Source organism: Chiloscyllium punctatum, chromosome 34, assembly GCF_047496795.1.
Source record: "Chiloscyllium punctatum isolate Juve2018m chromosome 34, sChiPun1.3, whole genome shotgun sequence".
Taxonomy (NCBI): Eukaryota; Metazoa; Chordata; class Chondrichthyes; order Orectolobiformes; family Hemiscylliidae; genus Chiloscyllium; species Chiloscyllium punctatum.
The window spans coordinates 64685162-64707628 of NC_092772.1; the positions used below are offsets into that span (position 1 = coordinate 64685162).

A 22467-nucleotide genomic window follows, 5' to 3' on the forward strand; every position below is an offset into this window, starting at 1 on the left:
GCAGTAAGTGTGAGGGGGTCAGGCTGATAGTGTCACAGTATGTGTGAGAGGTCAGGCTCATAGTGATGCAACAAGTGTCAGTGAGTCAGAGTGATCCTAATGCAGGAAGTGAGAGGGTACAGGGTGATAGTGATGCAATGAGTGTGAGGGGGTCAGCGTGATGGTGACAGAGTAAGGGTGAGTGTTCAGGCTGATATTGATGCAGTATGTTGAGGGCGTCAGGCTAATACTGGCCAGTAAATGTTCAGTGACAGGGTGATAGTGATGCAGGAAATGTGAGGAGTCAGACTGAAAGACACGGTGAAATTGTGAGGTGTCAGGCTGATAGTGATGCGGGAAGTGTGCGAGTGTCAGGCTGATAGTGATGCAGTAAGTGTGTTGGGACCAGAGTGATAGGAACACAATAAGTGTGAGCAGCTTTGGATGATAGTGACAGGTCAGTATGAGGGGGAGGATGGTAGTTATCCAGTGAGTGTGAGGTGTCAGGATGACAGTGAAGCAGACTGTTGAATGTGTCATTGTGATGGTGACATGGCAAGTGTGATGGGGTCAGGGTGACAGTTACGCAGATGCTTTCAGGGGCTCAGGTTGTAGTGATGCAGTAATTGTGAGGGGGCAGGTGATAGTGACGCAGTGAGTGTGAGATGTCAGTGCGATAGTGATGCAGAACATTTGGGGGCCAGGCTTATATTGACTCAGTATGGGTAAGGGGTCAGGGTCACAGTGATGTAGATGCACTCTCAGGGCCAGGTTGTCGTAAAGCTGTAAGTGTGAGTGTCTCAGGCTGATAGTGATGAAGTAAATGTGAGGGGGTAAGGCGGTTAGGGATGTAGTAAGTGTGCAGGGGTAGTGCTAGAAGTGACGCAGTAAATGTGAGTGTTGAAGCTGATAGTGACACATTAAGTTTGAGGGACCAGGCTGATCTTGACGCAGTAAGTGTGACGTTGTCAGAATGATAGTTACGCTGTAAGTGTATGGGGGCACAATGACCTTGACGCAGTAAGAGTGGGGAGTCAGGGTGATAGTGACGCAGTAAGCATGAGTGGGTAAGCCTGATAGTGACGTAGCATATGTGAGGGAGTCAACCTGGTAGTGGCGCAGTATTTGTGAAATGGTCAGGCTGATATTGATGCAGTTAGTGTGTTGGGGTCAAAGTGATAGTGACGTAATAGGTGTAAGTGGCTCAGGATGATAGTGACACAGTGGGTGTGAGATACCAGTGTGATAGTGACGCAGTAAGTGTAAGGGGTCAGGATGATAGTGACACAGTGGGTGTGAGGTACCAGTGTGATAATGATGCAGTAAGTGGAAGGGGTCAGGATGACAGTGACACTAAGTGTACGGCCCTCAGTGTGATAGTGCCACAGCAAGTGTGGGGTGTCAGGGTTTAAATGACGTCGTAAGTGAGAGAGGGGCATTGCGATTGTGAAGCAGTAAGTGTGAGGGGGTCAGGCTGATAGTGACACAGTCAATGTGATGGGGCAGTGTTTTAGTGACAAGATAAGTGTGAGGCGTCAGTCTGATACTGACACAATAAATGTGATGGAGTCAGGCTGATAGTGACACAGTAAGTGTGAGGGGTCAGCCTGATAATGACACAATAAGTGTAAGGATTCAGGGTGATAATAACATGGGAAGTGTGAGGGCGTGACTGAAAGTGACGCAATAATGTGTGGCTGTTAGGCTGATGGGGCCGCAATAAAAATAAGGCCGTCAAGGTGAAATTGGCAAAGACTGTGTGAGTGGGTCAGGGTGATAGTGACGCAGTAAGTCTGAGGGGTCAGACTGATATTGACGCAGTAAGTATGAAGGGGTCAGGCTGAGAGTTACACAGTCAGTGTGAGGGGGAGAGTTTTAGTTATACAGTAAATGCGAGGCGTCAGACTGAAACTGATACAAAAAGTGTGAGTGGGTCAGGGTGATATTGACGCAGTCAGTGTGATGGGGCAGAGTTTTAGCAACATGATAAGCGTGAGGCGTGAGTCTGGTACTGACACAAAAAGTGTGATGGAGTCAGGCTGATAGTGATGCAGTAGGTTTTAGGAGTGAGCGTGATATTAACATAGGAAGTGTGAGGGCATCACTGATAGTGACGCAATATGTGTGTGGCTGTCAGGCTGATAGTGATGCAGTAAAAATGAGGATGTCAAGGTGAAACTGGTGCAATAAGTGTGAGGATGGCAGATGGAGAGTGATGCAGTAAGTGTGAGGGGTTCACACTGATATTGAGGCATGCAAGTGTGAGGGGCCAGGTTGATAGTGATGCTGTGTGCTGGCGGGTCCGACTGATAACGACGCAGAAAATGTGAGTGTCTCAGTGTGACAGTCATGCATTACGTGTGAAAGGGTCAGGGTGATAATGACAGAGAAAGTGTGAGGGGGTCAGGTTGATAGTGATGCTGTAATTGTGAGCTTGATCAGCGTGATAGTGAGGGGCTCAGGCTAATGGCGACACAGCAATTGTGAGGGGGTCAGGGTAGTAGTGACGCAAAACGTGTGAGCGGGTCAGGCTAATAGTGATGCAGTACATGTGAGGTGTCAGGCCGATAGTGACGCAGTAAAGGTAAGAGTGTTGGTGTGCTAGTGATGCAGTAAGTGCGAGCCGCTCAGGATGATAGTGAGGCAATAAGCGTGAGGTTTCAGGTAGACACCCATGCAGTACGTGTGACGTGTTCGGGGTGACAGTGACGCAGACATATTGAGGGTGTCAGATTGAGAGTAACACAGGAAATGTGAGGGGACAGGCTGAGAGTGACACAGTAAGTGTAAGAGGTCAGGCTAATAATGATATACTAATTGTGATGGAGTCAGGAAAGTAGTGGTGCAGTGAGTATGAGTTGTCAGGGTGATAGTGACACACGGTGTGGGTGGGATAGAGTTATAGTAATGCAGCAAGTATGAGGAGTGTGCAGGGTCTGGCTGAAGGTGACGCAAGAAGAGTGAAAGGTTCAGTATGATCTGGACTCACTAAGTTTGGTGTGTCAAGGTGATAGTGATGCTGTAAGTGTGAGTGGGTCAGTCTGATAGTGACACAGTACATTTGAAGGGATTAGGCTCGTAGTGATGCAGTAAGTGTGAGGGGGTCAGGCTGATATTGATGCACTAAGTAAGAGAGTGTCAAGGTGATGGGGATATATTAAGTGTGAGCAAGTTAGAGGGAGAGTGACGCCATTAGTGAGTGGGGTTTGGCTGATAGGGATGCAGTAGGTGCGCATGTGTCAGGGTGTGAGTGATGCAGGAAGTATGAGGGTGCCAGAGGGATAGTGACGCATTAAGTATGAGGGGTCAGAGTGATTGTGATGCAGTAATTCTGAGGGGATCAGAGAGATACCAACTCAGTAAGTATGAGGGGTCAGGCTGTTAGTGACGCTGTCAGTGTGAGTGTTGAAGCTCATAGTGAAGCAGTAGGTGTGAGGTGGTCAGTGTGATGGTGGTGCAGTAAATGTGAGAGGGTCAAGGTGATAGTGACATAGTAAGTTTGAGGAAGCAGTGTTGTAGTGACACGGTAAGTGTAAGGAGTCAGGGTAATAGTAATATAGGAAGTGTAAGGGCGTGACTGATAGGACAAAGTAAGTGTTTGGCAATCAGACTAATAATGACCCAGTCAAAATGAGGGTCTCCAAGTGAAAGTGGCGCAGTAAATGTGAGGGCACCAGATGGATAGTGATGCAGTAAGTTTGAGGGGTTCACGCTGATATTAAGGGGGTAAGTGTGAGGGGTCAGGTCTATAGTGATGCAGTAAGTGTCGGCGGGTCAGGCTGATCGTGATGCATTCAAAGACCAAATATCCAAGGCTCACTGTAGTGCTGAATAGCGAGACTTCTCAAGGCTAAGACAAAAATCAATAGTTCTCATCCTGGTCATAAATCACAATGCTTCATTTTAAAATTGTCCTCTCCTGCTTCTAGATTCACCAATGAGGGAACAAAATTTAATTGCACCACCCTGTTTATCTCTTCAAATATTTTGCAACTCTCAACGAAATTGCCTCTCTTGTTTTGAAACTGTTAAAAAAAAGACCGGATTTGCCCAATTTCAATTCACAGGACTAGCGTTCATACATGATATCAAGGCTAATCACCATTCGTGGTATTCCTCATATGGCATTAGTATCTTTCCTAAATTGAGGATTATAATTCCTCATACTGTAGTCCACGTGCGGTCGAACTGAGCCACAATACATTGGAAATAATGCTTCGCTCTCGTGCCCTGAAATCCTTCTGCAGCTTTCACAACAGACTTCTACAACTGCTACTAGACTTCAATGACTCAGTAAAAACTTTTCCAAGATGCAATTCTAAAAATCTGCACATCAGACTTTCTACTTCAAACCTTCGATAAATAATCTCCACACATCTCCCTCCTGACAATTATGATAAAGTCAAATCCTTGCTAATTATTAAATCATGAGGGACATGGATAGGTTTACTCGTCAAGGTGTTTTCCTGCTGGTGAGTAAGTCAAAATTTACAAAATATCGTTTTAAAATTAGTGGGTAAGGATTTAAAAGGGACGTCAGGGGCAACTTTTTCAGTCGTGTCCAGAATGAGCTGCCAGAGAAATTGTTGGAGACTGGTACAACTGTAACATTTAATGGCATCTGGATGGAAATATGAGTAACAAGGTTTAGAGGGATGTGGGCCAAATGTTGGCAAATTGGACCTATTAATATAGGACAACTGTCCACCATGGGCAAGTTGGAAAGAAGGGCCACTTTCCGTGTTGTATTGTTCAAGGACTTGTTGACTCTAGAACAACCGCAAAAACCTTGCAAATAATTCCGTCAAGACGATTTCAAGTTCCAAATCTTCGGTCAATCTTCCTCTCATGTACTCACAAGTTCATTACCTGATGTCAGAACTTACGGATTAGTTGCTGGATCCATTCCTGTAAATTGGTTCTGCATTCTTTCTAATTCCGATTTTGATTTTACGAATATAGCTAGTGTTTATGGACTTAGCATCAGTATTTCTAATACCATATTTTGATGAATGTTAAAAAACAACTTTGGCACCAGATGATGAGCAATTGAGTCAAAGTCGATCGGACGCAGTGAGACAATGATCCTCTCTTCATGTGGTGTACATCCGTGACTCTAAAATTCGATGAAGAATCATTCCCACAACTTCAGCTGTGTCAGAATCTAGTTTGCGATGAAAGCCTGTCAATCTGCAAAGGTAACGTTCGTCTGAGTCCCAGCAAAGGATTTGGCGAAATCTTTGGGTCTTGACAATTTGTTCTTCAAATTACGTATTTCATTAATTCAGTTCTTTTACTATGAAAATTGGCAATTAGGTCGGAGCTGTGATGGCCGAGTGGTTAAGGCGTTGGATTTGAAATCCAATGGGGTCTTCCTGCACAGGTTCGAGTCCTGTTCACAGCGTTGAATTTTTCAAAAGTTATTAATTCCTTTGCAGAATTTGGATTTCGTGCAGCTTGAGCTTTGCATTCAATCGAAACTAAATTTTTTAACTGTAAAGAATCCGAAGTAATTTCAAGACGTCTAATAAAATAAATTATATGTCGAGACACAAAAAGCCACCAACTTCCAACATGAATCAGTTTCAAAACATTTGTCGAACTATCGTGAAATTTGGATGTTCGGGAGCGGGGGTTTGGAATTAAGCAAAACAAGAAGCAATGCAATACATTACCTGCAGATGATGATTTTTTTAAAAATCAATTGAAAGTCAAGCTGAGAAAGCTCAACCTAATTTACAACTGACTCTCAAAGCCAATAATCTAGTATATCAGCAGTCAATGAATTAGAAAAAGCAACTCTATGTGTGGAAAGGATCTCGACTGATCCAGGTTCCTGGCTTGAGGTGTGATAAGGCAAGGCGATATCAGCGGAGTAGAATTTTCTGGAAATATTAGAAATAGAATGTTAACGGTCTTCTGCTGTCCACATTCGTAAGAAACTGTGCATTAAGAACTGAATTTGAAAATTAACGATGAAAATCAGACTTAGCCCTCTGCTTGTGGGGTACCATTGTTCAGAACAATTGGTTGTTGCTGAGACTAAAATTGACCAAAATAATCGATGGGGATCTTATCCACGACCTTCGTTGGAGCAGTTGGTGTGGAGAGCTCAGCTTGAAGAACCAAATGCCAATTATTCATTTTGGCTGTCTGAATTGCTTAGTTAAACATACTCCCAGTTTAATGAAAAAATTTTTGCTATCAGATTTAGATGTTTTCATGTCAGCATGTTCCGGTATGAGAAGACACTCCATGGAGTAGATGTGACTTAAATTTTGACTCTAACGTCAGAGATGTTGACACATTTCTGCACCAAAACAGCACTATCAAATCAAACTGAACAAAGGACTAGTTCACTTAGACATTTCCTTTCTGCAGACTCTGCCTATAGACCGTTCAGGCCCGATGTCGGAATAGAGCGTGGTGACATCTGTTCGCAAGTGGATCACTTCATTCTTGCTCACGATCCATAAACAGTAATTCATTTTGAACATCTTAGCCATCAGCATGATAAATGTTACATAATGCACAGGTTTGCTTCTCGAAAGAAAGAGCGAAATCTTATTCAATGCAGACGCAAATTCAAGTTGTCCCTGGTCGACCAGAAGACAGATATCGTGAAACAAATTAAATACAGAAAACAATCAATGTTTTCTGGGAGACAAAAAGGTGTACTGGAAGAACGGAAACATATATTTGGAACTCAAGTCACATACCAATTCCAGACTAAATGTTCTTGAACCGTTGTCTTAATTTGACCTTCATGTCCACCATTGCTGCAAAAATTATCTTAACAACTCAGTACTTTGTGTTCTTTGATATTGTCTCCTTCATGTTTCTCTTGATTTTGAAACTAAAACCGAGCAAGAGTAATGCACCCTATTTCACATGCAAAGATCAGAAGAAGATCAATTTATAAGAGAACAGAAATAAAGCTACTTCTGTCTTCCGAGAGAAAACACAGTTACCATTTCGACTCCAAAAAGTCTTCTTCAGAAGTCTGCGCAATGAACTCGAAATAGTAGACCGAAAACGATAAAAAGAAGCCATAATACCGCGAATACACCACCCGCAAACGCAGCAAGTCCATCTCGAATACGCTGTATTACTACTCTCAATATCAGTGGAGAACGGAACAAAGCTCATTCTGCAGATGACAACCTGTTATGACGTAGTTTGTAAAGTCAGAAATAGGATTAGGTAAAAAGCGGGATGAAAGCGGGATATCGGAAGTCTGAAAAAAGCAAGTGCGTGCTTTGCTTTGAAGAAGGTTGGCAGTGATGAAAATGGAAATTAACTACAGAAAGGGACGCTTAATTAATACTCAGAATCGTTGCAACACACAGGGACGCAATTCCTTTTTCTAGGTTTCTGTTCTGCCATTTTATAATCACCACTACTGTCGGGTTTGGTTTCCATTCCAGGCTTAGGTGACTACCTGATGGAAGTTTGTACATTCGCCCAATTTCTGTGTGGTAGCTCTGGTTTGGTGCCACATTCTAAACATTGCAGGTTATTTGGATTCGCCATTGAACGCACACGGTTACAGAGACAGTGATGTGGAGAGTGTCTGGATAGGACGTACTTCAGAGGATTTTTGTGAACTTAAATAGACAGAGTGGGGTTAGTCTGCTGTTTTCTGGGTGAGCGACTTGGACAGAGAGGGGTCAGGGTATTCTTCCCTGAGGGGCAGACATTGACAGAGTTGGATTAGTTGCTCTTACCTGTGTCAGTCACGCAGATACAGTAGGGTCAGTCTGCCCTTCCCTGGGCGAATTTCTTTCACAGAGTGGTAACAGTCTGCTCTTCCCTGACTGAGTGAAACAGAAAGAGCGGGGTCAGTATTTTCTTCCCTCGATAATTTATGTTGACAGTCGGCTTCCGTCTGCTTCTTCTCTGGCGAGTTACATTGGTAGAGAGGGGTTAGTGTTCATTCATTGGGTGAGTGCCATAGACAGAATGGGATCAGTCTGCTCTTCCCTGAGTGAATTACATTTATAGAGTGGGGTCAGACTGCTCTTCAATGAATGACTTATATTGACCGTGTGGGATCAGTCTGCTGAGTTACACTGAGAGTGTGGGGGTCAGTCTGCCCTTCCCTCGGTGAGTAACACTGACTGAGTGGCGTCAGTTTGCTCATCCCTCAGTGAGTTACATTGACAGACTGGCATCAGTCTACTCTTTCCTGTATGAATTACATTGACAGAGTGGCGTCAGTCTGCTTTTCACGGAGTGAGTTATTTGGACAGTGTGGGATCAGTCTGCTCTTCCCTGGGTGAGTTGCATTGACAGAGTGGCGTCAGTCTGCAATTTCCTAGTTGTGTTAAAGTGATCGCGTGAGGTCAGATTGCTCTTCCCTGGTTGAGTCACATTGACAGATTGGACTTCATCTGCTCTTCCCTGGGAGAGTCATATTAACAGAATGGGGTCAGTCTGCTCCTTTCTGAGTGAGTAATATCACAGAGTGCACTCAGTCTGTTCTTCCCTGGGTGATCTACGTTAAGAGAGTGGTGTCAGTCTGCTTCTCCACGGGCGTGTTACTTTCTCAGAATCGTGAGAGTCTGCTCTTCTCTGTCTGAGTTGAAAAGCAAGTATGGTTTCATTACTGTCTTCGCTGGATGATTCACATAGACAGAATGGAATAAGTCTTCTCTTCTCTGAGTGAGTTACTTTGACAGAGTGGGGTCAGGCTCGTCTCCCAGCTTGTGTTTCATCGACAGAATCAGATCAGCCTGCTCTTTCCTGGATGAGTGACAGAGACAGAATGGGTACAGCCTGCTCTTCTCTGAGTGGTGTCAGTCTGCCATTTGCTTGGTGAGTTACATATAATGTGTTGGGTCAGTCTGCTCTTCCCTGGATGACTAACATTGACAGAGTGGCGTCAGTCTACTCTTCCCTGGGTGAGTTACATTAACAGCGTGCGGTTAAGCCATAATTTCCTCGTTGAGTTAAATTGATCGTGTGATGTCAGACTTCTGTCCCCCTGGTTGAGTTACATTGACAGAGTGGGGTCCATCTGCTCTTCCCTGGGTGAGTTACGTTAGCAGTTTAGGGTCGGTATGCTTTCCGCAATCCAGGAACTCCATCTCTAGTGGTTTCTTTTCAGTACCTCCATACTATGGATTTGAGGAGTTAACAAAAGTAACTCTGCCCCTACATCTTTGGGATAATTAGGGATGGGCAGTGAATCTTATCTCATTGAAAGACAACTGTGTCCCAGAAATGCATTTCTAATAATTGCATGTTCTAATTCGACACTGCAAGCAGTCGAGAATAACTTGAGGAGAGTTGCAGGGTAGAATAATTAAAGTCAAATGCACTGATGCCTAGGAGACATGACACAAGATGTGAGTGTGGAGCTGATGGTGCAAGGCTCAGTCTCAGTGCTATTGGTTCAGCATTTATTGCTCACTGTTCACAATGACTCACACACCACTGCTGTCAATTCACAACAATGAGCCTGTTCATCTTGGTTTGAAAATCCCTCCGTGTGTCTTAACGTGGTTAATGGGACGCGAGCGGAGATGAGCACCTCCTCTTTATTCTGTCAGTTTAAACAGACAAAAATATCTGTTGGATGCCAATGCAAGAGGATACTGTCTTTTTCTGTGCCTTTTTAGTGGGGCATGCTCAGCATTGAAATGTCTGTTTTTGCACAAGCAGAGTTTGATTGCCATTCAGACTGAGCAACATTAATACAGAAAACGCGTTTTCGAATTCCTGTGATCAAGTGGTTCAGCCATTGCACATATGAACGAGAAATCTGGCTTTGAAAGTGGCGCCATGGCTTAGCTGGTGAAAGCAGCTCCCATCACACTGGTGCCTGCTCATTGTATTGAAAGCTCGTTATTTCTCTCAAGTATTGTGTTGCTGATCGAGATACTCAGTGTCCTGTTTGAATTGCTCCACATTCTGATTTCGCGTTCCGGCTTCATTTTCCTGGTTTAAATCCAGTCGTGTAGGTTGCTCTTTTTAACTACTATTTTATCCTGGAGATTCTTCCCGCAGTTCCACAAGCACTTCTGCTTCTCATCCTCTTATTCTCATTCCTTCATTCCCAGTTTTGTGGAAATTATGTGGTGAGGCAGGAGACACTGCAGCATTCCCGGGAAATGTTGTGGTCATGGCACTGACACCACGACATGATCACCTCATTCTCTGCTGTCACCATTCATTCGTTGTACACCAACAGGAAATGCATCGTTGTTCTTCTTCAGCTATCATGTAATTACTTTCTTTTTCTGTTGGATAAGGAAATCAACTTTAACTTCGAAAGGGTCTTTAGATTTTGAGGAAGAAATGTCTCCTTGCCTCAGGTCGAAGTGACAGACGCATTATCTAGAGAATGTGAGACTACTTCGACCGACTCCAGCCAGGTGTCAGAAAGCCTCTCAGCAATTCGAATCTCAAACTGTCTCTGAATGTCAGGCTTTTCAAGAGCAGAAATGGGAAATGAGGGATATGGACAGCCAGACAGTCGGAGAATGTGAAAAATGCCCAGGAGGATACAGAGACAAATATAGAAAAAACAAAGACCCATATTGCGTCAGACACTGAAAGAAACAATTCTCCATTCGGCGTGACTGCTTAATAACGGAAACTAAAAGGAAATGTAGCCATTAAAACATAGCCTTCCACTAGCTCAGGAAAATGAAAGTAGCTTGACAGCTGATTAAGTCCTTTTAAGATTGTAGATTCCATGTTTGTAAGCTCAGGAGTGATTTTGATAAATATCCTGATTCGACAGGTAAGATTATCATTTTCCCAACAGTATAATCTAGAAATCTATAAGTAACCTGTTTCCTGTCCATCTTAAGGGAAAAAAAACTGTTTCTCTCCACAGATGTTGCCAGTTGTAGCGGTTTCTCTATCAATTCTCGTTTTTAGTTCATATTTCCAAAACCTGTATCTTTTTGATTTTTGATAACCTGGCACAAAACCAAGCATTATCAGGTTCGGACCAGTGGTAAGAAATACTGGTACCACGATATATTTACACAATAAAACATGCATTCCCTGTCCAAGAATAGTACCAACACTATTGTGGATAGAGTTCCAAATCCGAACTACGAGATTACACGGAATGAAGACAGACGCTCTTGCACTTATTCTCAATGAAATGGATTTTCCATTTCATTTCTGATCAGTTCCCCTGCAGATTGGTTTCTACTCGTCTTCAAGTTTTGCAGAATGGAAAATCCAATTTGGCCCATGGTGCAGTCTGGTTTAAAGACTTTCATCTATTCTATTCCCAGTTTCCAGCTTTGGTCCATAACCTTATGTGTTCTGATGCTTCCAGTGCAAATGGAAGTGAGGTTCTCGCTTTGATCTTAGATGACACAACAATGGGATTGAAGTTTGACATACTCACACTGTGTTATTACCCACGTCGTGTCTCCCACAGAAAGAGAAACACAGACACATTCGCCAAGAATTGCAATAACGTCATATTCCCAGGCACCAGCCTAAGCCCTAAGTTCATCTGTCTATATTCCATGTATTAAAGTAGATGCATTTCAGGCCACCAGTTCTTTTGCATTTAACTGCTCTCTGCCTAATCTTCCCATTATTAATGCTATCTTCCAGATTCTCAGCGTTTCCAGTTTCCACCTCACTGCCAACCTGTTTAATCTTGTGGTTCCCAGTCCCCTGCCACATTAGTATAAAACCTCCCCAACAGCAGTAGCAAAAACTCCCGAAAGGACATACGTTCCCGTCTGGTTCAGATATAGGTCGTCAATTTTCTTATAGTCTCACATTCCCCAGAACTGGTCACAAAATCCAACAAATCTGAAACCCGCCCTGCAGCACCATTCCTCAACTCACGTGTTCACCGGGCCGTTTTTTTTATTCATTTCTACGCTGGCAGTCACATGGCACCGGCAGTAATTCCGAGATTACTACCTTTGAGGTCCTCCTCTTTAATTTCTCTCCTAGCTCCCTGAATTCTCCCAGCAGGTCCACATCTCGTTTTTTTTTCGTTGGTGCCTGTATGCACCAAGATAACTGGCTGTTCACGATCCCCTTTTCGAATGCTCTTCAATCGAAGGGCGACATCCCTGGCCTGAGCACCTGGGAGGTAACATAACTCTCCAGAATTGCTGATGCTCCACAGTGAGTCCACCCACAGCTCCAGAGGAGGCACGCGGTCAAACAAGTGCTGCAGCTGGACACACGTCTTGCAAGTGTAAGTTTAGAAAACCTTTACAAGGATTTGCAAGGTTTGCACTGCTTGGACATGAGAACGAAACTGAATAGGTTTTGTCAGATTCCCAGGAGCTTCAGGGCTTAGATATGGCCTCACAGAAGCTTATAAAATCATGAGGAAGACAGACAGAGGAAATAGTCAGGGAACACTTCTTCACAAGACACACGAGTTCAGATCTACATAGCAAATGTTTCATGTGAGAGAGGAAAAATTTAAAAGGGATGAGAGGGACACATGTTTTTCACACAGAACTTTTGTGTGTGTGGAATGAATTGTCACATTTAGTGGCAGAGTCTGGTGCACTCACAACATTTCAAAGGCATCTGAATGGGTGTATAGACAGGAAGACCTCGGAGAGATAAGGCACAAATATTGGCAGAAAAGTATGGATTAATTTCGGTTATCTATTCAGCAAGGGCAAGTTGGATCACGGGATTTGTTTCCATTCTGGACAAGTCTGAGATGCTCCAGCCACCGGCAACAGTTTGAATACACCATTTGCAAAAAAACGCATGTTGTTTGTTACTCAGCCAGCGAGTTTGGCTATTTTGTTTGGAGGGTGGATGAGCCCAACCGATCCAGAGATGAAGGTTTTCCGGATATTTGCTGCCAATGACCATTCTTCTTGACACTTTCCCAAGTTCGCCATCAAAGAGTTTGGCTGAAGACAAATACCTCACATATCGCATTACCCACTTTGCTCTCCAGCGAATCCACAAACTGACAGCTCTTATCGTGGACCAGAATCAAAACTGAAAAGGCAGAACCATGATCAGACACACCGAAGCTTAAGTGCTGTCTGTGAGGCACTGTGAGTCGTCTCTGACATGAACTGCTCGCACAAATAACAGCGAGGCAATTCCAAACCTACTGGAGATTAAGTGTATTGCCAAGTCCCAGAAATGCTCAAGTATCATAAAACAAAACACAACAACGAACCATTAAAAGTGAACATTTCCAATTATATCCGTGATTAAATTAGGCTATCAATGCGCCGGTACCCCCATCTGATCGAGAGAGCCAATCACCTTTCTCCCTCACCAGGACAGTAATGAAGGAAATGAAAGTATAGCAACGTTTCACATCACGATTGCCCACCTTTTCGCCACAACATCAAAAAACGGCGAACAGATTCAATGCAGGATCTTCTTTCGAAATAACAGTGAAATAACTATGTCTATTCACTTTCAGAGTAAACGGGGAACAACGAAGGTTGTCTGGAATATGAATAACCAACGTAGACTACTTAGGTCCCAGATTACACTGATGCACAGACTTTCATATGAAAAGGTACCTTGGGCGATTGCCCTACACCCAGAAATCTTCTGGCTGCCTTCTGTTTGCCCTGTCACATTAAACTTGTGCTGCTCTAATCGAATTTGTAGTTCTTGCCATTTGTCCGTATTGCTACTAGGGATAGCTGGTCGTGGCAACTCGTGATTGCCACACAAATTCTTTGCCAAAATTGGATAGTCCTGCAACATGATTCGCAGTGCACAAACTTTGCAAAGATTATATGCCACGCGGCAAGTTAAAAAGCACGCTTCCATTTATTAAAGTAGGTTTCTGGGAACGGACAGCCAGATTCATCCTTACACTCGGAATTATGACAACACATAAACCAGCAGCCTCTTTCAGAGACAAGTGACCAATGCCCATCTTGTGCCGGACAAACGTAGTTGACAAGATTACACGCAGGGTCTGCACAGAAAACTATAGAGGAGAAGCAGACAGACGACCATCGAGCTGCAGTCATGCAGTTCAGTTACCCTGTAAACCCCATGCACAGCTGTTCCTTGTAGGTACACACAGGGCACTGAGTGTCTCTGACTCTGGGACTTGCAACTCGGATTATATGACCGTCTGCAGCACTGGTTACTTCCTTGTGTGAGGTAACTCCCGATGGAACATATGTAAAACACGATAGCTCATTGTGAAATACGTCCAAAATAGGACCCAAGAGACGTATTTCTGTTGTGTTTCTAGTCCTGTTCCTGACATGACCTCCAGCATTTTACTTATTGTGTGCTTCCTGACGGTTCGGTGTATGCTTCTGTGATCGCATTGTGTGCAGTAATCTGCGTTTTAGCTGCAATTACGTGTGTTTGAAACCTAGGACCACCGGCCTGTATTTTATTTTCCTCTTCTCGTGCGCAATTGCAACACAGTAAACTATCAATTAATATTGGAAAATGACATGCACAGGCGTGTGAAAAGCTCAGTTTCCGTGGCGATTATGCAATGGTTAGAGATTACTTTGATTCAGGAGATAAGGATAGAGATGAGGAACATTGAGGAAGAGGAAACCAGCCAGTGTGGCTTACAAGGACACTAACAGTAACCATAGTGTAAAAAAAAAAGTACAGGAAAAAATACCGCCTGTGAATGATAAAAGAAAGCAAGAATTATGGGAAGAATTCCCTTCTTCCTCTCCCGTTTGAATTGTAAAGAAACTTTCAAGAAAAACAATCGAAAAGTTATATATGCCCCATCGAACAACATGCGCCGTACCTTGGTCATTGATTACTGTAGATTAGAATACTTACAATGTGCAAACAGGCCCTTCAGCCCAGCAACTCCACACCGAACCGGCCGAGCCCAAATGCATTCCTCTCCTTTAACCCCGTCAATTTAGCACGGCCATTCCAACTAACCGGTACATTTTTGGACTGTGGGACAAAACCAGAGCAAGCGCACGCAGCCACGGGGAGAATGTGCAAACTCCACACATTCAGTTGCTTGAGGTGGGAATTGACCCTGACTCTGTGGCATTGTGAAACAGCAGCGCTTACGATGGTGTCAGCGTGAGATGGGACTTATTTGCCTTTTTTAAGTGGGAAAAATCTCTGTCATTGTGAGCATCTGGAAAGATCGGTTGCTTCGCCAGAAAAAGAAAAGAATATGTAATTAAACTTTGTTTGTTTCATGTCCAAGAATACTCAGATCAATAACTCCCTTGATTACCTCTGCTGGTCATGTTCGCAAAGAGGTCTAGCAAATTGCCAAGTGTGATTTTCCTTTCAATAAATCATTTTGACTCAATTTTGCTGCAAATATCTTTTCCTAACTTTGTGCTTTTCTTCTTTTACATTGGTGTCTCGCACCTTACAAATGACAGCAAAGGTATGAATGGAGATGGAAGCATTTAACTCAAGTCAGCAGCAGCTTTCAATGAGATATCGGCTGATTTGGTCAGTGCTCAGCGTGCGGTGCCATTTGTAGTCATGGCCGAGTGGTTAAAGCGATGGATTAGAAACGCGTTGGGGTATCCCCACGTAGGTCCGAATCCGGTTGACTCTGTTGTGAGTGTTTTCTTGCTGGAACAATTCAAAGTTCAGAAAGTCTGCTTTACAAACCAGGCCTGTAATTTGATTAGACTTGGGAAACTCGAGTTCTTCCTCAGAACTGTTCCACATTTAAAACATTATCTCTATTTCCCTTTCCAGATACACTGCTTGACACATCGGGTTTCTGCAGTTGTTATTGAACGCCCTGAGCAGAAGTGCTGCTTTTCTTTAGATTCCTTTCATCCCTCGTCCTCTGACTCTGGCCATTAGCAACACTTCCTCCTGCTCGTCAGAGTGCTCATTCCCCACCGCTTCCTCTCCCATCATTGCTAACAACCGCAGGAAATCCCCACTTAACCATATTTGTTCCAAAGTCAAACTCACCAGCCTAGGAACTCTCTCCACCAAACGGGACTTCTCATCCCTGGACATGATGCAAGCCAGAGGATTGTGAAGAGATACTGAACAAATATTGTCAGTTGGCAGTTGGAAAAATGTTTAGGAAGCAAACCATATAATTTAGGCTCCAGCTTTGGAAATCTTAGAAACTCTTTTGGAAATGGAATCAGAGGAGAATGAAGAAGTGAAAATTGTCAGTCCCAGGAGAGGAAGGGACATTGACTCTGATGTTCTCAGCACAGGAACTGATCTGACTGAGACATGGAAAGAATTCTCGCTCCCGTATGTGAGGAATACAAACTTCATCTGGACTCTGCGACAATGAAAAGCTCTGGAACACTCAAGAAAATATCCAAATATTGACTGGGATCACTACAGTACGAGTACTATAGATCGGTCAGTTTTGCTCCAGTGTGTGCAGGAGGGCTTCCTGACACAGTATGTAGACATGCCTTCAAGGGAAGGAGCCACTTTCGATTTAGTACTGGGTAACGAGCCTGGCCAGGTTTTAGATTTGGAAGTAGGTGAGCACATTGGAGACAGCGATCACAATTCTCTCAGGTTTGCTTTCCTGATGGAAAGGGGTAGGTGTACTCCACGGAGCAAGAGTTTCAGCTGGTGGAAGGGAAATCACGATGCAATGAGGTAAGATTCAGGAAGCGCATAGTCGGGTAGGAAACTGTAGGGGGTGAGCACATTAAAAATGTGGAGCTTATTCAAGGAAAAGCTCCTGTGTGTCCTAGATAAGTATGTACCTGTCAGGCAGTGAGGAAGATATAGAACGCGTGAGCTGTGGTTTACTAAGGAGGTGGAATCCCTGGTCAAGAAGAACAAGAAGTCTTATGTTAGGACAAAACGTGAAAACTCAGTTAGAGCGCTCGAGGGTTCCAACGATATCAGGAAAGACCTAAAAAGAGAGCTGAGAAGAGCCAGGAGGAGACATGAGAAGTTGTTGGCAGATAGGATCAGGGTTAACCCTAAGGCTTTCCATAGGTATGTCAGGAATAAAAGGATGACGAGAGTTAAATTTGGGACAATCAAGGATAATAGTGGGAAGTCGTGTGTGGAGTCAGTGGAGATAGAGGAAGCACTAAATAAATATTTTCCGACAGAGCTCGCTCTAGATAATGAAAATGTTGGCGAGGAAGATACAGAGATACTTGCGTCTAGACTAGAAGAGATTGAGGTTCACAAGGAAGAGATGTTAGAAATACTGCAGAGTGTGAAAATAGATAAGTCAGCTGGGCCGGATGGGATCTATCTGATGTTGTTTCGCAAATGCACTGCAGGAAGGTACAAATCAAGCTGATGCTAACAACGGCTCGTTTTGAGCCGCTAATTTGCAGTGAAGTGGCGGCGCCAATAAAAGGTGTCACGCAGCTCGTCTAATTCCACATCCTGAGCTCGAAATGACCAGATGTCTCTCGCTGAGTTTCGGCAGGGTCTTGCATAGACGACAACATGACACTTATTCACTGGAGTAGATCATGAAATCGCGTCGGGACTGTGAATAAAACGATGGACACTTCCAGCAGAGAAGGAGGCGACCCGGAAGCAGTCAGCTGCGGACAAATGTTTCTCCTTTGCCAGTGAAAGGCACTGCTTCACAAATTGGAAACTTCGAAGTGAAGCAGTGTTGGTGATTATCTTCGCTGCTTGTTCACCTTTTTAATTCTGATTCCGTGAAAGTCCATGGCATTACATATCGACATTCTGCCGGTGGTGAGCGTGTCTGTCGGGCCAGTGGCGTAATGGATAATGTGTCTGCCTTCGTATCAGGCGATTGTCGGTTCGAAACCTATCTGGCTCGTTAGGCATTTCTCTTTATAACTGTGGTCCACGTTGACGCTGTCCTGTCGGGATGTCGCTTCTGTGCCGCTGTCGGTTTGGGGGGACCTTTCTGTGTGTCTCCCTTTGTAGGGGAAAATGAGCATGAGTTCCTCAAAAGAGTTACAAGTCGTTGTGGAAGTGTCATACATCTGTGCCATTTAAAAACACAGGATAAAGTCATTGACATTTGCCCTGGGAACATTAGAACACATGAGACTTTGGAATAGATGGCTCTCTGATTCGTCCGCAATGCACACAGGCGGAATGGCCTTTTCCCACTTTGTAAATCTCCGAAGACAAGTTGAAAATAATCTACAATGAAAATGTTCATAAAGGGTGTTTTATTTACACTAACTACGATAGTATCTTTCGCCTTGTCTTGTTATTTACTTGTGAAGACTCTCAGCACCGTGGCCCGGATCGTATTCCCACTCATGGAATGGTTGTATTGTTCAGCTAACATATCGGTGTACCAGTACTTCTGCCGATTTTCCGATACTAGCAGGTCATTGGTTTTGTCCAAAACATTAGGAATGTTAACATAATACAAATAGCTGCAGTTGCTGGAAATCTGAGCCAAAAACGAAAATTGTTTGCGGAACGCAGAAAGACTGGCAACAGAAACATCGACTTTCCTGCTCCTCGGATGCTGCTGTGCTTTTCCAGCATTTGCTGATCTAAAATCAGGTTTCCAGCATCTGCAGTCCTCACTTTTGCCGAGTTCCTTCAGTGTCGCTGGTTCCCAATTCAAGAACCCCATCTCTGGCGGTTTCATGTCTGTAGCTCCATGCTGTGGAATTGAAGAGTGAAGAAAAGTAACTCACCCCTTCCATCTCTGGGGTAATTAGGGGCTGAAAGTGAATCGTATCACATTGAAGTATATCTCCAAGCGACTTAATCTCTGTCTTTTATTGGGAACCATCTCTTTAATTGTAACCATCAGGAAAGACCATTTCGTTCGCTAAAAAAAGAAATGAATATGTCATTAACCTTTGTTTGTTTCATGTCCAAGAATACTCAGATCAATATCTCCCTTGATTACCTCCAATGGTCATGTTCGCAAAGAGATCTAGCAAATTGCCAAGTGTAATTTTCCTTTCAAGAAATAATTTTGATTCAATTTTGCTGCAAATATCTTTTCCTAACTTTGTGCTTTTCTTCTTTTACATTGGTGTCTCGCACCTGACAAATGACAGCAAAGGTATGAATGGAGATGGAAGCATTTAACTCATCAAGTCAGCGGCAGCTTTCAATGAGATATCGGCTGATTTGGTCAGTGCTCAGGGTGCAGCACTGTCTGTAGCCATGGCCGAGTGGTGAAGGCGGTGGGTTAGAAATCCATTGGGGTTGCCCCACGTCGGTTTGAAACCTGCTGACTACGTTATGAAAACTTTCCTGCTGGAACAATTCAAAGTTCGGCAGGCCTGTAATTTGATTAGACTTGAGTTCTTCATCAGAAATGCTCCATATTTAAAACATTATCTCTGTTTCTCTTTCCAGATACACTGCTCGACACATCGGGTTTCTGCAGCTGTTATTGAACGCCCTGAGCAGAAGTGCTGCTTTTCATTAGATTCCTTTCATCCCTTGTCCTCTGTTCTCTGACTCTGGTCATTGGCAACACTTCCTCCTGCTCGTCAGAGTGCTCATTCCCCACCGCTCCCTCTCCCATCATTACAAACAACCGCAGGAAATTGCCACTTAACCATCTTTGTTCCAAAGTGAAACTCACCAGCCTAGGAACTCTCTCCACCAAACGAGACTTCTCATCCCTGGACATGGTGCAAGCCAGAGGATTGTGAAGAGATACTGTGAAAATATTGTCAGTTGGCAGTTGGAAAAATGTTTAGGAAGCAAACCATATAATTTAGGCTCCAACTGTGGAACTCTTGAGATACTCTTTGGGAAACGGAATCCAAGGAGAATGAAGAAGTGTAAATTGTCAGTCCGAGTAGAGCAAGGGACATTGACTCTGATGTTCTCGGCTCAGGAACTGATCTAAGACATTGAAAGAATTCTCGCTCCCGTACGTGAGGAATACAAACTTCATCTGGACTCTGGTACAATGAAAAACTCTGGAACACTCAAGACAAGATCCAAATATTGACTGGGATCACTACAGTACGAGTACTATAGATGGGCTTTTGACCAGTGTGTGCAGGAGGGCTTCCTGACACAGTATGTAGACATGCCTTCAAGGGATGACGCCACTTTCGATTTAGTACTGGGTAACGAGCCTGGCCAGGTTTTAGATTTGGAAGGAGGTGAGCACTGTGGAGACAGCGATCACAATTCTCTCAGGTTTACTTTCGTGATGGAAAGGGATAGGTGTACTCCACGGAGCAAGAGTTTCAGCTGGTGGAAGGGAAATCACGATGCAATGAGGTAAGGTTTTGGAAGCGCAGAATGGGGTAGGAATCTGCAGGGGGTGAGCACATTAAAAATGTGGAACTTATTCAAGGAAAAGCTCCTGTATGTCCGAGATAAGTATGTACCTGTCAGGTAGGGAGGAAGATATAGAACGCGTGAGCAGTGGTTTACTAAGGAAGTGGAATCCCTGGTCAAGAAGGAAAAAAGTCTTATGTTGGGCCAAAACGTGAACACTCAGTTAGAGCGCTCGAGGGTTCCACCGATATCAGGAAAGACCTAAAAAGAGAGCTTACAAGAGCCAGGAGGAGACATGAGAAGTTGTTGGCAGATATGATCAGGGTTAACCCGAAGGCTTTCCATAGGTATGTCAGCAATAAAAGAATGACGAGAGTTAAATTTGGGACAATCAAGGATAATAGTGGGAAGTTTTGTGTGTAGTCAGAGGAGATAGGGGAAGCACTAAATAAATATTTTTCGACAGTGTTCGCTGTAGATCATGAAAATGTTGGCGAGGAAGATACAGAGATACTTGCGTCTAGTGTGGTAGAGATTGAGTTTCACAAGCATTCGATGATAGAAATACTGAAGAGTGTGAAAACAGACAAGTCCCCTGGGCCGGATGGGATCTGTCCTAGGATCCTTATGGGAAGCAAGGGAAGAGATTGATGAGCCTTTGGAATTGATCGTCAAATCATCGTTGTCTACAGGAACAGAACCGTGGAATGGAGCATAGCATATGTTGTTCCCTTGTTCAAAAAGTTTCGTAGAGACAACCCTGGTAATTACAGACCAGTGAGTCTCACTGCAGTTGTTGATAACGTGTTGGAAAAGGTTATTATAGATAGGATTTATGACCATCTCGAAAAGAATAATCTGATCAGGGACAGTCAGCACGGTTTTGTGATGGGTAGGGCTTGCCTAACGAATCTTGTTGACATTTTCGACAAAGTGACCGAACAGGTAGATGACAGTAACCCAGTTGATGTGGTGTATATGGTTTTCAGCAAGTTGTTCGATAAGTTTCCCCACAATAGGCTAGTATACAAAATGCGGAGGAATGGAACTGTGGGAAAGATTGCAGCTTTGATCAGTCATTGGCTTGCCAAAAGAAAACAGTGTTGTCGTTGATGGAACATGTTCTTCTTGGTGTCCAGGTTCTGGCAGCGGACCACAAGGGTCGGTGTTAGGTCCACTGCTGTTACATGAGATCTAACCTTGCCAATCAGTCTCCCATGGGGAACATTATTGAACGCCTTACTGAAGACCGTATGGATCACATTTACTGCTCTGCCGTCATCAATCTTCTTTGTTACTTCTTCAAAAAACTCAATCAAGTTTGTGAGACATGATTTCCCACGGACAAAGCCATGTTAACAATCCCGAATCAGTCCTTGCCTTTCCAAATACCTGTACATTCTGTTCCTCAGGATTCCCTCCAACAATTGGAGTATTCTTGGCAGATGCAGTTTCATGTAGGGAATGCGAGGTCATATACTTTGTTGGGAAGAATCAAAAGACACACTAGTGTTAAAATCGATAGAAATGCAAAAGAAGTGCGGTGCACAGGAGTCTCAGTGTTCTTATACAGGAAACGAACAAAGGTTAATCACATATTTATTTCTTGCTGGCAAAACAAAAGGCTTTTCTGATGCTCACAATTAAAGCGTTGGTTTCCAAGAAAATAAGAAAATTAAGTCACCAGTACAGTAATCAATTACCAAGACATCCCTCGTGATGTTGTATGGGACATGTGGGATTTTTTTGATTTTGGTTCTCCAAACGTTTTTACAATGGAACCGAGAGTTTTAGATGGGAAGTTAAGATCACGCATGACTAATGCCATTTTTGTCACTCACACGCATTTTTTTCCCCTTGTACGATTTATTTCCCTTTGTGGTTACTGCGAGTGGGCTTGTAAACTACACATACTTGTGAGTTCATTCCTCACTGTTCCTGAATTCCAGCTAAACAGACTTTACATCCTTATTTCCTGAATCAAGGTAATCTATAACCATTGCATAAATGTCATTAAAACTTAGGTATTTCACACGCCTCTGTATATCATCTTTCAATATTAATTGATCCTTTACTGTATTGGAGTTGTGCATAAGAAGAGAAAAATCGAATAGAGAATGGTGGACCTCCGCTTCACACACCCGTTATTGAAGCGAAAATGCAGATTACTGCCCATAATACGATCGTGGAAGCATGTGCCGAACCCTCAGGAAACACAGAATAAGTGCAGTGCCACAGGGCATGTCAGGGACAGCCCCAGAAGGACAACAGAAATGCTGCTCTAAGCTCCTTTTTTGGAAATATTTCTCAATGAGCAATAGAGTGTGACATGTGTTCCATCAGGAGTTACCTCACATAAGGAAGTATCCAGTGCTG

General features: G+C 43.7%; 1 non-coding gene across 1 annotated transcript; it reads left to right on the forward strand.

Annotated features, from left to right (window-relative positions):
- Positions 1 to 5301: 5301 nt before the first annotated feature.
- Positions 5302 to 5383, forward strand: trnas-uga (transfer RNA serine (anticodon UGA)). Its single transcript has one exon. It is a non-coding gene; the product is annotated as a tRNA-Ser (tRNA).
- The last annotated feature ends 17084 nt before the right edge of the window (positions 5384 to 22467 follow it).